This window comes from Peromyscus maniculatus, chromosome 4, assembly GCF_049852395.1.
Source record: "Peromyscus maniculatus bairdii isolate BWxNUB_F1_BW_parent chromosome 4, HU_Pman_BW_mat_3.1, whole genome shotgun sequence".
In the NCBI taxonomy this organism is placed as follows: Eukaryota; Metazoa; Chordata; class Mammalia; order Rodentia; family Cricetidae; genus Peromyscus; species Peromyscus maniculatus.
In genome coordinates this window covers 116336841-116349834 of record NC_134855.1, presented here as the reverse complement: position 1 = coordinate 116349834, position 12994 = coordinate 116336841, and the positions used below count along the sequence as shown (strand labels likewise).

Below are 12994 nucleotides of genomic sequence, written 5' to 3'. Positions count from 1 at the left end.
ATACCAAGTTTATGTGAAGATTAAAAATAATATCAATATTATTAAAGTAAAAAGTTATTAAGCTTGGATTGCCTTAGGTCACAGCATTCAGAACTGTAACAGTGAACATGAAAATTAGACTGAGGGAGAGGAAATTACATTATTTTTTCAGGAGCAGAGAAAAGCCACCACCCAGGAAGATGAGATTGAAACTGACTTCTGCTAGAACAGTCCCAATTAACTATCCCCATTTAAATACACCCAGAAAATTCTTAAGAACATTACACTATAAATAAGATGTTTCAATTAGAGCCCAGGAAAAGTGAGAAGATAATGGAAGCAAGGAGCAGACTTAATCACAGCCTCTGTGCCTCCCCTCCCATCCTCCTTAGTATTTTGCATGTCAAGATATGAAAGGGATAAAACGGAGTTGAGGTCAAGATTTTATTTTAGTTTAAAATTAATAGCTCCTAACTATTGAACTGTTAATTCAAACTGAGATTAGAATTGTTATCTGCTGGATGCTGCTGTTCCAGATGGCAGGTACCTGAGCTGTTACTCTTACATGAGACATATTCCTTGAGTCAGGACTTTCCTTGACCCTGTTTCCTTTAAAAGCTGATATAAATGCCACAAGTCTTTATGTCCCCCACTTCTTGAGAGCTGAGAACTGGCTCTTTTTTATGCCCCTTGAGTTAGTCAGCTTCCCATTGTGTGACAGAATTCAAGGCAAACAAACTCAAAGGAAGAAAGATTCATTTTGGCTCCTGTTTTCGGTCCGTGGTCACTGGGCTCTGTTGTTTCTAGGCCTGTGATAAGGCAGAGCATCATGATGGGGACCATGCGGTAGACCAGAGCTGTTTACCTCATAATGGCCAAGAAGTAGAAAAAGAGCTGGCAAGGGAGGCGTCAGGAATAAAATGTAACTTCCAAGGAATCAATGCCCTCACTAGCCTGATGCCTGTACCTAGACCTGCTCTCCTAAAGTTTCCACCAATTTCCAAAAGCCCATTAAGTTATGAATCAACAAGTTGACTAATCCATTGGTTTATGTCAGACCCATGGATAATCCATGGATAATGTCAGAGCCCACACAGTGCAATTGCCCCTGAAATGCTCCATCTATATTCAGGAACAAACCTTTAACAAATGAATTCTGGGGGGAAATTTAAGATCTAAACCTTAACCCTCATCAACTATTTCTAGTATTATTCATCAATATGGTAGATAAAAACCCAGAGGAACTTGGATTCATATGGAATATGGGAAGACAAGAGCAGCATCCCTGAAAACCTTCTACAGAACTTTCTGTTTAGCTAGGAGACAAGGGATATTCTTTAGGACAGCAGCTCTGAACCTGTGAGTCTCAACCACTTTTTGGGTGCATGTGTTTCACAAGCCTTTCACAAGGGTTGCCTAAGACCATCAGAAAACACATATACTTACATCATGATTAATAGCAGTAGCAAAATTACAGTTATGAAGTAGCAACGAAAATAATTTTATGGTCGGCAGTCAACACAACACAAGGAACTGTATTAATGGGTCACAGCTTTAGGAAAAAAAAAATGACTGGCTCATGATTCTGTGGAAATGGGTATTGTATGGGAAACTAAAGATAATGAATAGTCCCCAATTAGGAAGCTCCAACAGAGATGAGATGGGACCGTACTCAATGCTCATGTGGAGGGGCCTTCAAACCCACAGGAGAATAAACATGCAGCTTTAAGCCACTCCATTTCTGGAAGTTTGTTACATCAGCCACAGGAAACCAATACAGTAAGTACAAGAAACTAGGAACAGTTTGTTTCCTTTCCAGGGAATTAGGATCTGGAACACAGACAAATCTTTCAAGTAGGTGAAATTTGTTTTTGGCGTATTTCCATCTCCCTAGGTATAGTGGTGAGAAGGCAGACAAGATTTCTTTTCAACTCCTTCCCGGACCTCTTTTTTTTCCTATCAGCATCTGTACTCTGTATTTTTACTTAATCTCTGTCAACTCTTACCAAAAACTGGCCCCAAGATCTACTCTTGAAAGTAGAAGAAAAGTTTTGAATAAGTCAGAGGTAGTGCATACCATGCCTGAATATCTGTCTTAGGCTGATGTCTTAGAAGCAGACAGAAAGATTTTATTTTTGCCTAAGTAATTTCTTGGGAGAACAATTTAGGAGTAAGAAAGAGTGGAAAGAGTATGATAGTAAAAGACGTGTCATGTGAAGTCTAATCAATTTGAAGCCTGATTCCACTCAAGATGAATGGCTTTTTTTCTAATAGAAAAGCCTCTTCTTCTTCTTCTTCTTCTTCTTCTTCTCCTCCTCCTCCTCCTCCTCCTCCTCCTCCTCCTCCTCCTCCTCCTTCTATAAAAAAGCTTCAGATTGGCAACGAGATCTAGAGGAAAGTATCACAAGTTCTCATGTACCATCTTCCTGACTGTTAGCTCCTGCACCAAGGTGGCACTTTGCTACAACTGGTGCCCTTAACTGTCACATCATTATCACCAGAAGTCCATAGTGTATTGCATGGTTTTCTGTTGATATTGTACATAAGAAGTTTTGGTGAATATACAATGACATTTGAGTTTACCATTACAATATCCTTCAGAGTGTTTTCACTGCATTAACCCCTAGGTTCTGTCTGCTCACCTGTCTTCCTTTCTCCTGTCTTCCAGGAAGCACCAATCTTTTCTACTGTTTCCATAGTTCTGTCCTTTAAAAAAATGACATGGTTGAAATTATACAACATGACTCCTTTTATTTTTTTAAATATTATTTTATAATTTAATTTAATTTTACATATCAGCCACAGATTCCCTTGTCCTCCCCCTCCCACCCCACCCCACCCCCGTCTTTTTTCCACTTAAAATACGCATTTAATGTATTTACAAATCTTTTGATGGCCTTATAACTCATTTACTTTTAATATCAAATAACATTCTTTTGCCAGGACATATCAAATTTATCTATTGGTATACTGTAGGACATTTTTGGCTGTTTCTAAGTTTGAGTATTATGAATAGTTCTGCAATGAATGAACATACATGGGTAGTTTTGTGTATGCATAAAGCTTTTAATTCACTTAGACAAATACTTAGGATTTGTCTGCTAAATATGGTAATCATAGCCCGAACAGCATGTTAACTCAGGTCTCCTAGAAGATTTGTTCTTTTGTAATCTGATTGGGGAGATTTTCTCATTTCCATAATCTTGGTATAATCAATTGTCCATATTTGAGTTTACCTGTATGAGACTCTGAATATTTTATCTAAAGGACTAACAGTGAAAATTGACTGACCAAATAATATAGGAAACAAACAAATAATAGCTGTACTATGTGTCTGGATGAATATTTGAAATCTAAAAATTCTAAAAGCAACCTGTTGTTTACATAGAACATTACCAACATTAATACTTTCCTTAAAGCCACAGGATAACTTCTCAGGTAGTCCAGAGAGAATGAGTGACATCCTGAGAAAATGAGTAGCAATCCTGAGGGAATAAGTGACATCATTCTACTTTATCATTGAGAATCATTAGTTGAGCATTTATTATTAGGTAGGCAGTGACTAGTTGTCTCAGACATAGTAGGTGTTTATTTATTTATTTATTATTTTTAAAAAATATTAATTTTATTTACCAACCACAGATTTTCCCCTCTCATCTCCCCTCCCGCTTGCCCCACCCCTGCCTAACTCCACCCTCACCACTCATCCCCTCCTCCAAAAGGGTAAGTTCTCCCATGGGAGGACAACAAAACCTGGTACATTCCACTGAGGCAGGACACAGCCCCCTTCCCTGCCTCAAGGGTGAACAAGGTGTCCAACCATTGGTAATGTGATCCAGAAAGCCAGTTCATACACCAGGGATAGATCCTGATTACACTGTCAGGGGCCCTTCAAACAGACCTAGCTACATAATTGTCACCCATATGCAGAGGGTCTAGTCCAGTCCCATGCAGGTTCCACAACTGTTGGTCTAAAGTTCATGAGTTCCTATGAGCTAGTTTCAATTGTCTCTGTAGATTTCTCCATCATTATTTTGACCCTCCTTGCTCATATAATCCCTCTTCTCACTCTTCAACGGGACTCCCAGAGCTAGGCCTGGTGCTTGGTTGTAGATTTCTGCATCTGCTTCCATCAGTTACTAGACGAAGGCTCTATGATGACAGTTGGGGTATTCACCAATCTGATTACCAGTGTAGGCCACTTCAGGTACCCTCACGATTGTTAGTAGTCTAATCTGGGGTCATCCTTGTGGATTCCTGGGAATTTCCCTAGCATGAGGTTTCTCCCTTACCCCATAAATGTCTCCCTCTATCAAGGTATCTTTTTTTTTTTTTTTTTTGGTTTTTCGAGACAGGGTTTCTCTGTGTAGCTTTGCGCCTTTCCTGGAACTCACTTGGTAGCCCAGGCTGGCCTCGAACTCACAGAGATCCGCCTGCCTCTGCCTCCCGAGTGCTGGGATTAAAGGCGTGCGCCACCAACGCCCGGCTTAAGGTATCTCTTTCATTGCTCTCCTACTCCATCCCCTCCCCAGCTCAATCATCCCATTCCTATATGTTCTCATCCCCCCTCCCCTCCCCTCTATTGACCCCCCAATCCCAAGCTTACTCATGGAATTCTCTGTTTCCTCTTTCCAAGGTGAACTGTACATCCCTCTTAGGATTCCCCTTGTTTCCTAATTTCTCTGGAGCTGTGGGTTATAAGTAAGTACATGCCATGTTTGTCATTCTGAGTCTGGGCTACCTCATTCAGGATGATATTTTCTAGTTCCGTCTATTTGCCTGCAATATTTCATGATGTCATTTTTTTTTTTTTACAGCTGAGTAATACTTCATTGTTTATATGCAACACATTTTCTTTAGCCATTCTTCAGTTGAGTGGCATCAAGGTTGCTTCCAGATTCTGGCTATTACAAATAATGCTGCTATGAACATAGTTGAGCAAGTGTCCTTGTGGTATGATTGAGCATTCCTTGGGTATATGCCCAAGAGTGGTATCATTGGGTCTTGAGGTAGATTGATTGCCAATTTTCTGAGAAACCTCCATACCGATTTCCAGAGTGGCTGTACAAGTTTACATTCCCACCAACAATGGAGGAGTTTCCCCTAGATCCACATCCTCTCCAACATAAGCTGTCATCAGTATTTTTGATCTTAGCCATTTTGACAGGTGTAAGATGGTATCTCAGAGTCATTTTGATTTGCATTTCCCTACTAAGGATGTTAAGCAATTTCTTAAATGCTTTTTGGATATTTGTAATTCTTCTGTTGAGAATTCTGTTTAGATCTGTAGCCCATTTTTAATGGGATTGTTTGGTATTTTGCTGTCTAGTTTCTGGAATATATATATATATATATATATATATATATATATATATATATATATATATATATATATATACCCAAACTTATGGGAAACCATGAAAGCAGTACTAAAGGATTCCAACTCTTTGTTTCTTTGATTCTGTGTACTGTTCTCTTTGTATCTATTTTATGGATTTTATGGATTTCAGCCCTCAATTTTATTATGTCCTGGGGTCTACTCCTCCTGGGTGAGTTTGCTTCTTTTTCTTCTAGAGCTTTCAGGTATGCTTCTAACTCACTACTGTAAGATTTCTCCAACTTCTTTATATAGGCACTTAGAGCTGTGAACTTTCCTTTTAGTACTGCTTTCATTGTTTCCCATAAGTTTGGGTATGTTGTACATTCATTTTCATTGAATTCTAAGAAGTCTTTAATTTCTTTCTTTATTTCTTCCTTGACCCAATGGTGACTCAATTGAGCATTACTCAATTTCTCTGAGTTTGTAGGCTTTCTAAAATTTGTGTTGTTGTTGAATTCTAACTTTAAGGCAAGGTGGTCCAATAAAATACAGGAGGTATCTGCTGAGATCTACTTTGTGACTAAGTATGTGGTTAGTTATAGAGAAGGTTCCATGGGGTACTGAGAAGAAGGTTTATTTTTTTGTGTTTGAGTGGAATGTTCTGTAGATGTCTATTAAGTCTATTTGAGTCATAACATCTCTTAGTTCCCTTACTTCTCTGTTAAGTTTCTGTCTGGCAGACCTGTCCATTGGTGAAAGTGGGTTGTTGAAGTCTCCCACTATTAGTGTGTGGGATTTGATGTGTGATTTAAACTTCAGTAATGTTTCATTTACATATGTGGGTGCCCTTGTATTTTGGGGTATAAATGTTCAGAATTGAGACTTCATCTTGATGGATTCTTTTTTTCTTCTTTTTATTTTATTTTACAATACCATTCAGTTCTACATATCAGTCATGGATTCCCTTGTTCTCCCCCCTCCTGCCCCCCTCCTCTTCTCCCCAGCCCACCCCCCATTCCCACCTCCTCCAGGGCAAAGCCTCCCCCGAGTACTGAGATCAACCTGGAAGACTCAGTCCAGGCAGGTCCAGTCCCCTCCTCCCAGACTGAGCCAAGCGTCCCTGCATAAGCCCCAGGTTTCAAACAGCCAACTCATGCAATGAGCACAGGACCCGGTACCACTGCCTAGATGCCTCCCAAACAGATCAAGCCAATCAGCTGTCTCAGAGGGCCTGATCCAGTTGGGGGCCCCTCAGCCTTTGGTTCATAGTTCATGTGTTTCCATTCGTTTGGCTATTTGTCCCTGTGTTTTATCCAACCTTGGTTTCAACAATTTTCGATCATATAAACCCTCCTCTTTCTCGCTAATTAGACTCCCAGAGCTCCACCTGGGGCCTAGCCATGGATCTCTGTATCCAGATCCCTCAGTCGTTGGATATTCATATCAGCATTGTTTGTAATAGCCCAAACCTGGAAACAACCTAGATGTCCTTCAACTGAAGAATGGATAAATAAATTGTGGCACATATACACAATGGAATACTACTCAGCAGAGAAAAACAATGACATCATGAGGTTTGCAGGCAAATGGATGGATCTAGAAAATATCATCCTGAGCGAGGTAACCCAGACTCAGAAAGACAAATATGGTATGTACTCACTCATAGGAGGATACTAGATGTGGAACAAGGATAACTGGACTGCTACTCATAACACCAGGGAGGCTACCTGGAAAACAGGACCCCAAGAAAGACACAGGGATGGCCCAATGATGGAGAAATGGCTGAGATCTACATGAACAACCTGGACAAGAGTGGGAGTAATGAAGGGCGAGGGTAGAGGGAAAGAGCCTGTGGGAGCAGGATATCCCAGCTGGATCAAGAACAGAGAGGGAGAACAAGGAATAGGAGACCATGGTAATTGATGGATTCTTCATGTGATGAATATGTAATGTCCTTCTTGATCTCTTTTGATTAATTTTAGTTTGAAGTCTATTTTGTTAGATATTAGGATAGCTACACCAGATTGCTTCTTAAGTCCATTTGACTGGAAAGACTTTTCCCAGCTCTTTGCTCTGAGATAGTGTCTGTCTTTGAGTTTGATGTGTGTTTCTTGTATACAGCAGGATAGATTCTGTTTTCACATCCATTCTGTTAGCCTGTGTCCTTTTATAGGCAAATTGAGTCCACTGATATTAAAGAATATTAATGACCAGTGATTGTTAATTTCTGTTATTTTTTGGTGGTAGTGTTGTGAGTTTCCCTTCTTTGGTATTTGTTGGTGTGGGATTATCTATTGCCTGTGTTTTCATGGGTGTATCTAATCCTTGGGTTGGATTTTTCCTTCTAGTGCTTTCTGTAGCACTGGATTTGTGGATACATAGTGTTTAAATCTGGTTTTATCATTGAATATCTTCTTTACTCCATCTATGGTAATTGAAAGTTTTGCTAGGTATAATAGTCTGGGCTGGCTTCAGTGGTCTCTTAGTGTCTGCATAACATCTGTCCAGGACCTTCTGACTTTCAGAGTCCCCATTAAGAAGTTAGGTGTTATTCTAATGTGTTTGCCTTTATATGTTACTGGGCCTTTTTTCTTTGCAGCTCTTAATATTTTTTTCTTCTGTATGTTTAATGGTTTGATTATTCTGTGGGCAAGGGGACTTTTTGGGGGGATCCAGTCTATTTGGTCTTCTGTAAGCTTCTTGTATCTTCATAGACATTCTTTCTTTAGTTTGGGAAAGTTTTCTTCTATGATTTTATTGAGTATATTCTGTTGCTGCAGGGCTTCTCTCCAGGTTCCCCAAGCCCCGCAGTCCCACAATCCACTTATAAAATAATCATTCAGACGCTTATATCACTTATAAACTGTATGGCCGTGGCAGGCTTCTTGCTAACTGTTCTTTTATCTTAAATTAACCCATTTTTATAAATCTATGCCTTGCCATGTGGCTGGTGCCTTACCAGAGTCTTTACATGCTGCTTGTCCTGGCGGTGGCTGCAGTGTCTCCCTCCTCTGCCTTCCACTTCCCAGAATTCTCCTCTCTCCTTGTCCCACCTACTTCCTGCCTGGCAACCTACTTCCTGCCTGGTCACTGGCCATCAGTGTTTTATTTATATAGAGCAATATCTACAGCAATATTCTCTGAGCCTGTGAACTGATAGCCTTCTCTTTCTTCTATTCCTATTATTCTTAGGTTTGGTCTTTTTATGGTGTCCCAGATTTCCTGGACATTTTGGTTCATGACTTTTTTGGCTTTAGTATTTTTTTGACTGATGAATCTGTTTCCACTATTGTATCTCCAATGTCAGAGATTGTCCCTTCCATCTCTTGCATTCTGTAGGTTATGCTTGCATCTGTAGTTCCTGTTTGTTAGATTTTCCATTTCCAGCATTCTCTTAGTTTGTATCTTCTTTATTACCTCTATTTCAGTTTTCAAGTCTTGAACTGTTTTCTTCACCCGTTTGATTTTTTTCTTGGTTTTATTGGCTTTCTTTAAGGGCTGTATTAATTTCTTCCAATTTTTTCTTTGTCTTTTCCTCGATTTCTTTAAGGGAATTTTTCATTTCCTCTTTAATGGCTTCTATCATCTTCTTAAAGTCATTTTTAAGGTAGTTTTCTTCTACACTGAGATGTTCAGGTCTTACTGATGTAGAACCACTAGGTTCTGATGGTGCCATATTGTTCTTTATGTTGTTGAATGTATTATTGCACTGGCATCTACCCATCTCTTCCTCCAATAGGTATAAATTATGTCTGTCTCAGGGAGCCTCTCTTGGTCCAATTGGCACTCTTGGTCGAATAGGAGCTCTTGATTCAATAGGAGCTCTTGGTCCAATCCAAGCTGGCAGAGTCTGTGTCTCAGGGAGTAGATACAGTCTCAGTGGATGATTGAGTTTGGAATGTGGAGTGAGGCTTGTTAGTTACAGGGTATGGTGTATGGGGGGGGGGTAGTCAGGCCTGTTTGCAGGAATCCTGCCTGCTGGCCTGTACCTGGGGCTATAATGCGTGGGATTATAAGTACATGGGTTGTACCCCTGGGCTTAATGCCTAGAGGCTAGGGTGATCAACTAGGAGAGCAAAGACTCATCTCTTGGTCCAATTGGAGCTGGCAGAGTCTTAGGGAGCAGTTGCGGTCTCGGAGGATGGGTGGGTTTCTAAAATGGATTTCTTAATAAACACTCATGAACTTTAGACCAACAGCTTGTGGAGCTTCCATAGGATGGTTTAGGCCCTCTGCATAAGTGAGACAGTTGTGTAGCTTGATCTGCTTAAGGTACCCCCTGGCAGTAGGATCAGGATCAATCCCCAGTGTATGAGTGGGCTTTTTGGAGCCTACTACCTATGGTGGGACACCTTGCACAGCCTTGATGCAGGGGGAGGGGCTTGGACCTGCCTCAACTGAGTGTACTAGGCTCTGTTGACTCCCCATTGGAGGCCTTACCTTATCCAGGGGGAATGGGGGGGTGGGTTGAGAGGGAAGGCTGGAGGGTGGGAGGAGCGCAGAGAGGGGGATCTCTGGTTGATATGTAAAATGAATAAAACAATTCTTTATAAAAATAATAAAAAATACCACATTTGAAACTCATAGTTTTTTTAAACAATAGTAAAGTTTAAAACAAAATTTGATTATAGTATTATTTATCTCTTTTTCAGTTAACTGAAGATGTGACAGAAGTCAGTTTCCAAGTGGCACATTTGTTAGCCAAGTCATAAAGGCTATTTACTGAATTAAATCATGTTTGAAGAAATAGATAAAAAAGAACATGATCTTTAAAAGCCATGATCTTTGAGTTAGAATGGGTTTTGCACTTTGGAAACAACAGGAGGAACACCTACAGCCAACTTAAAAAGAAGGAGTATTTCACATGGTTTTACTTGGCTCCTGATGAGTTGACAGATGTTATCAGCACTACTCATTTGAGTCTGTTTGTGAAATCAGTGCTGAAATTGTAATAATTGAGTAAGTAGCTTCTGTGAAAAACCCGGCCAATTCAGCCAAAAGGGGAAGATCCTGTCTCCACGAATCCTCAGACTCAGTGCCTCTGAGTCCTTAGTGGATAGGGATATTTGGTGTTTATAGAGACCCAACAGCCTAATTGGAGTATCTACCTGAGACAGTAATTCTATTAACTGGCTAACTGAATGCTAAAACAAGAAATCTGAAGGTGAATAGATCAGTTTGATATTACTAACTAGAATTTAGGAGATAGACTTTCCCTTGGGAGTTAACACAATTTGGAAGGAAGGGGATGTAGTAGAAGACTACAAATGAGGAAGTTACATAATCAAATTTAGAGTTTGGATTTTGAGGACAGCACTCTGTGGTAACAATGGGAGTGGAACAGACAGAGTTCAGGGTAAGCTAACACAGTTTCTAGGCAAGCAATAACTCTTATGGGTCTACACTGGCAGCTTTGTCCATGTAACAAAAGACGGGGTTATTCAAGAGGTATTTAAGAGACAATATATACAAAGGGTGGCAGCAGATTAACTATCAAGTTGAGACAGATGTTAGCATTCAAATAACATGTAGTTCTCTAGTTTTTCTGGTGGGAAGAATTAGATATGAAAAGAAGACACTTGTGAAGGAAGACTTCAAGTGATGAGAAGTTAGAATAGGTTACAAACTTAAGTCAATTTGACTTTGATAGGTCTTCGAGTGATATGCTGGAGGTAGACCTTATGGAAAAGTTCATAGCCAAAAATTGAATTTAATGATCAATTTGTGTACAGAAACTATCAGAAACCACAACATGGATGGAAATGCATGAAGATAATAGCAGGTGCTATATTTTCAGAAATACAGATTCTTAATGCTCATTGAATAAGGATGATCCTACAAATGAGACCAAAGGGTCGAGAAGAGGGTGAGATAGTGTTCCAGGGACATGTACTACCATGGAATTCCAAAGTATTGAACTGTCAGAAAGGAGTGTTTAAGTCTGATGATGATGAAAAGTCAAATAGAATGAGCCCTGAAATGTGTTCCTTGAATTTAAAGACATGGAAGTTGATTGAGTGATAGGATGAAAAGATAGACTAAATTATGCTGGGAAGTGGAATGAGCAAGTGCAGCTGAATACAGAAATGCCTGTTGAAAAGCTTTAGCATGAAAATGTTTGAAATATTTACATTAATAGTAAATAATTGTGAGCACCTGCCAAACATCAGTTCTTAACTCAGCATTGGGGGTGGAGGGTGCAAAGCTGCTGTCTCTACCCTATGGAAAACATGTAATTTAGTTTGGGGGAAAAGATGATTGCTCCTAATGGGGTTACAGAATAAAGGCATGGAGAGAACAGAGAATTCACTGATCCTTGGCTGCACTGCAAGTCTATCATCATACTTATACAGATGACCCCATGGCACAGATAGTTAATTATATTTATACTTTAAAAAAACACACAGTCTCTCTCTCTCTCTCTCTCTCTCTCTCTCTCTCTCTCTCTCTCTCTCTCTCTCTCTCTCCATATATATATATATATGCCTTAAAACATAATATAAATAGTTAATATATTTATGCTTTAAAACATACACACTGTCTGTGTTTGTATATAATTTCAGGGAAAAAAAACTAGGTAAGAAATGAATATCAAAACACCTCCACAAAGAAATAAACATTTCTGTGTTCTTCCTTTAATAATGTGTGTAAATCATTCATCTATTGCTATACCAACTACACAAAAACAAGCCTAAGAAAATTACATTGTTTCATAGTGTTATTGAGCTATAAATTGAAAAATCAGGATGCAAAGCTTATTTTGTTTTATTTTAAAATTTATATTCTTCCTCCTTCTACCATTCTACTTAATAAATGCCCTAGTAAGAATGTTTGCTTGAACAAATTTTATAAATGAGATACTCCTAAAAGGGTGGAAAATTTCAGGTGGGGACCCTGGAATTTGTTCTTTGTCTAGAAACATTAATAGGATTTAGATTAGGTACCAGCAAACCCTGGATCATATCTGGTCCACCATCTATCTGTATATAGTCGGTGTAATGTCTTTTGAAATTTCTCAAATATATGTTATTAAAAAGGCTTCAAACTTTTTGAACATAAATAGTTGCTCAGTTGTGCCTTGTGTTTCACACATCTTTATTATCTTTATTATATACATCTTTATTATAGACAGATTTGCTGACTCCTGATTTAGAGAAAAAAAAAGTGAGAGTGGGGTTACAAATCAGGACAAATATATGAGTTCAAATCTGAAGCAAGAAACCAGGATGGAATGTTCTGGACAATGCAGCACTATTCATTCCCAGTGTGATCAGACTTCAGAGCAACTTTGGGACCAGGCAGAGAGGTTTGGACTGTATTTTGCTTCATAAACATTTGCATCATTACCTCTACAGCTAGATTTTAAGGTTTTCCTGGACAATAGTCATTGTGTTTCCTACCTGTGTGTGTCCCTGAAGATTCTCACACATGGCTGATCACAGACTACAGGCTTAATCAATGCTAGTTAATAAACAGTCCCTTGCTGTGTGTAGGCAAGCTAGTTAATCATCACCAGTATCCTTCTCAAGTCGATTGTCATACTGACAGTCACAGCCTCCCTTATGATGAGACTGACTGGGGCAACAAATATGTCTACCCATTGTCACAAATGGTGGGTGTATGGAAGGAAAATATGTCCCTAGCAACTGTCTGAGCCTGATGAGTAGCTGATTATAATGAGCAAAAAGGCTAGCC

General features: G+C 39.4%; 1 long non-coding RNA gene across 1 annotated transcript in view; it reads right to left on the bottom strand.

Moving 5' to 3' along the window:
* Positions 1–2620: 2620 nt before the first annotated feature.
* LOC121828864 (uncharacterized) overlaps positions 2621–12994 on the bottom strand; it is a 92546-nt gene continuing 82172 nt past the window's right edge. The window contains exon 6 of the long non-coding RNA XR_013050791.1: positions 2621–2685. This is a non-coding gene — a long non-coding RNA (uncharacterized LOC121828864). The remainder of the gene's footprint in view (positions 2686–12994) is intronic.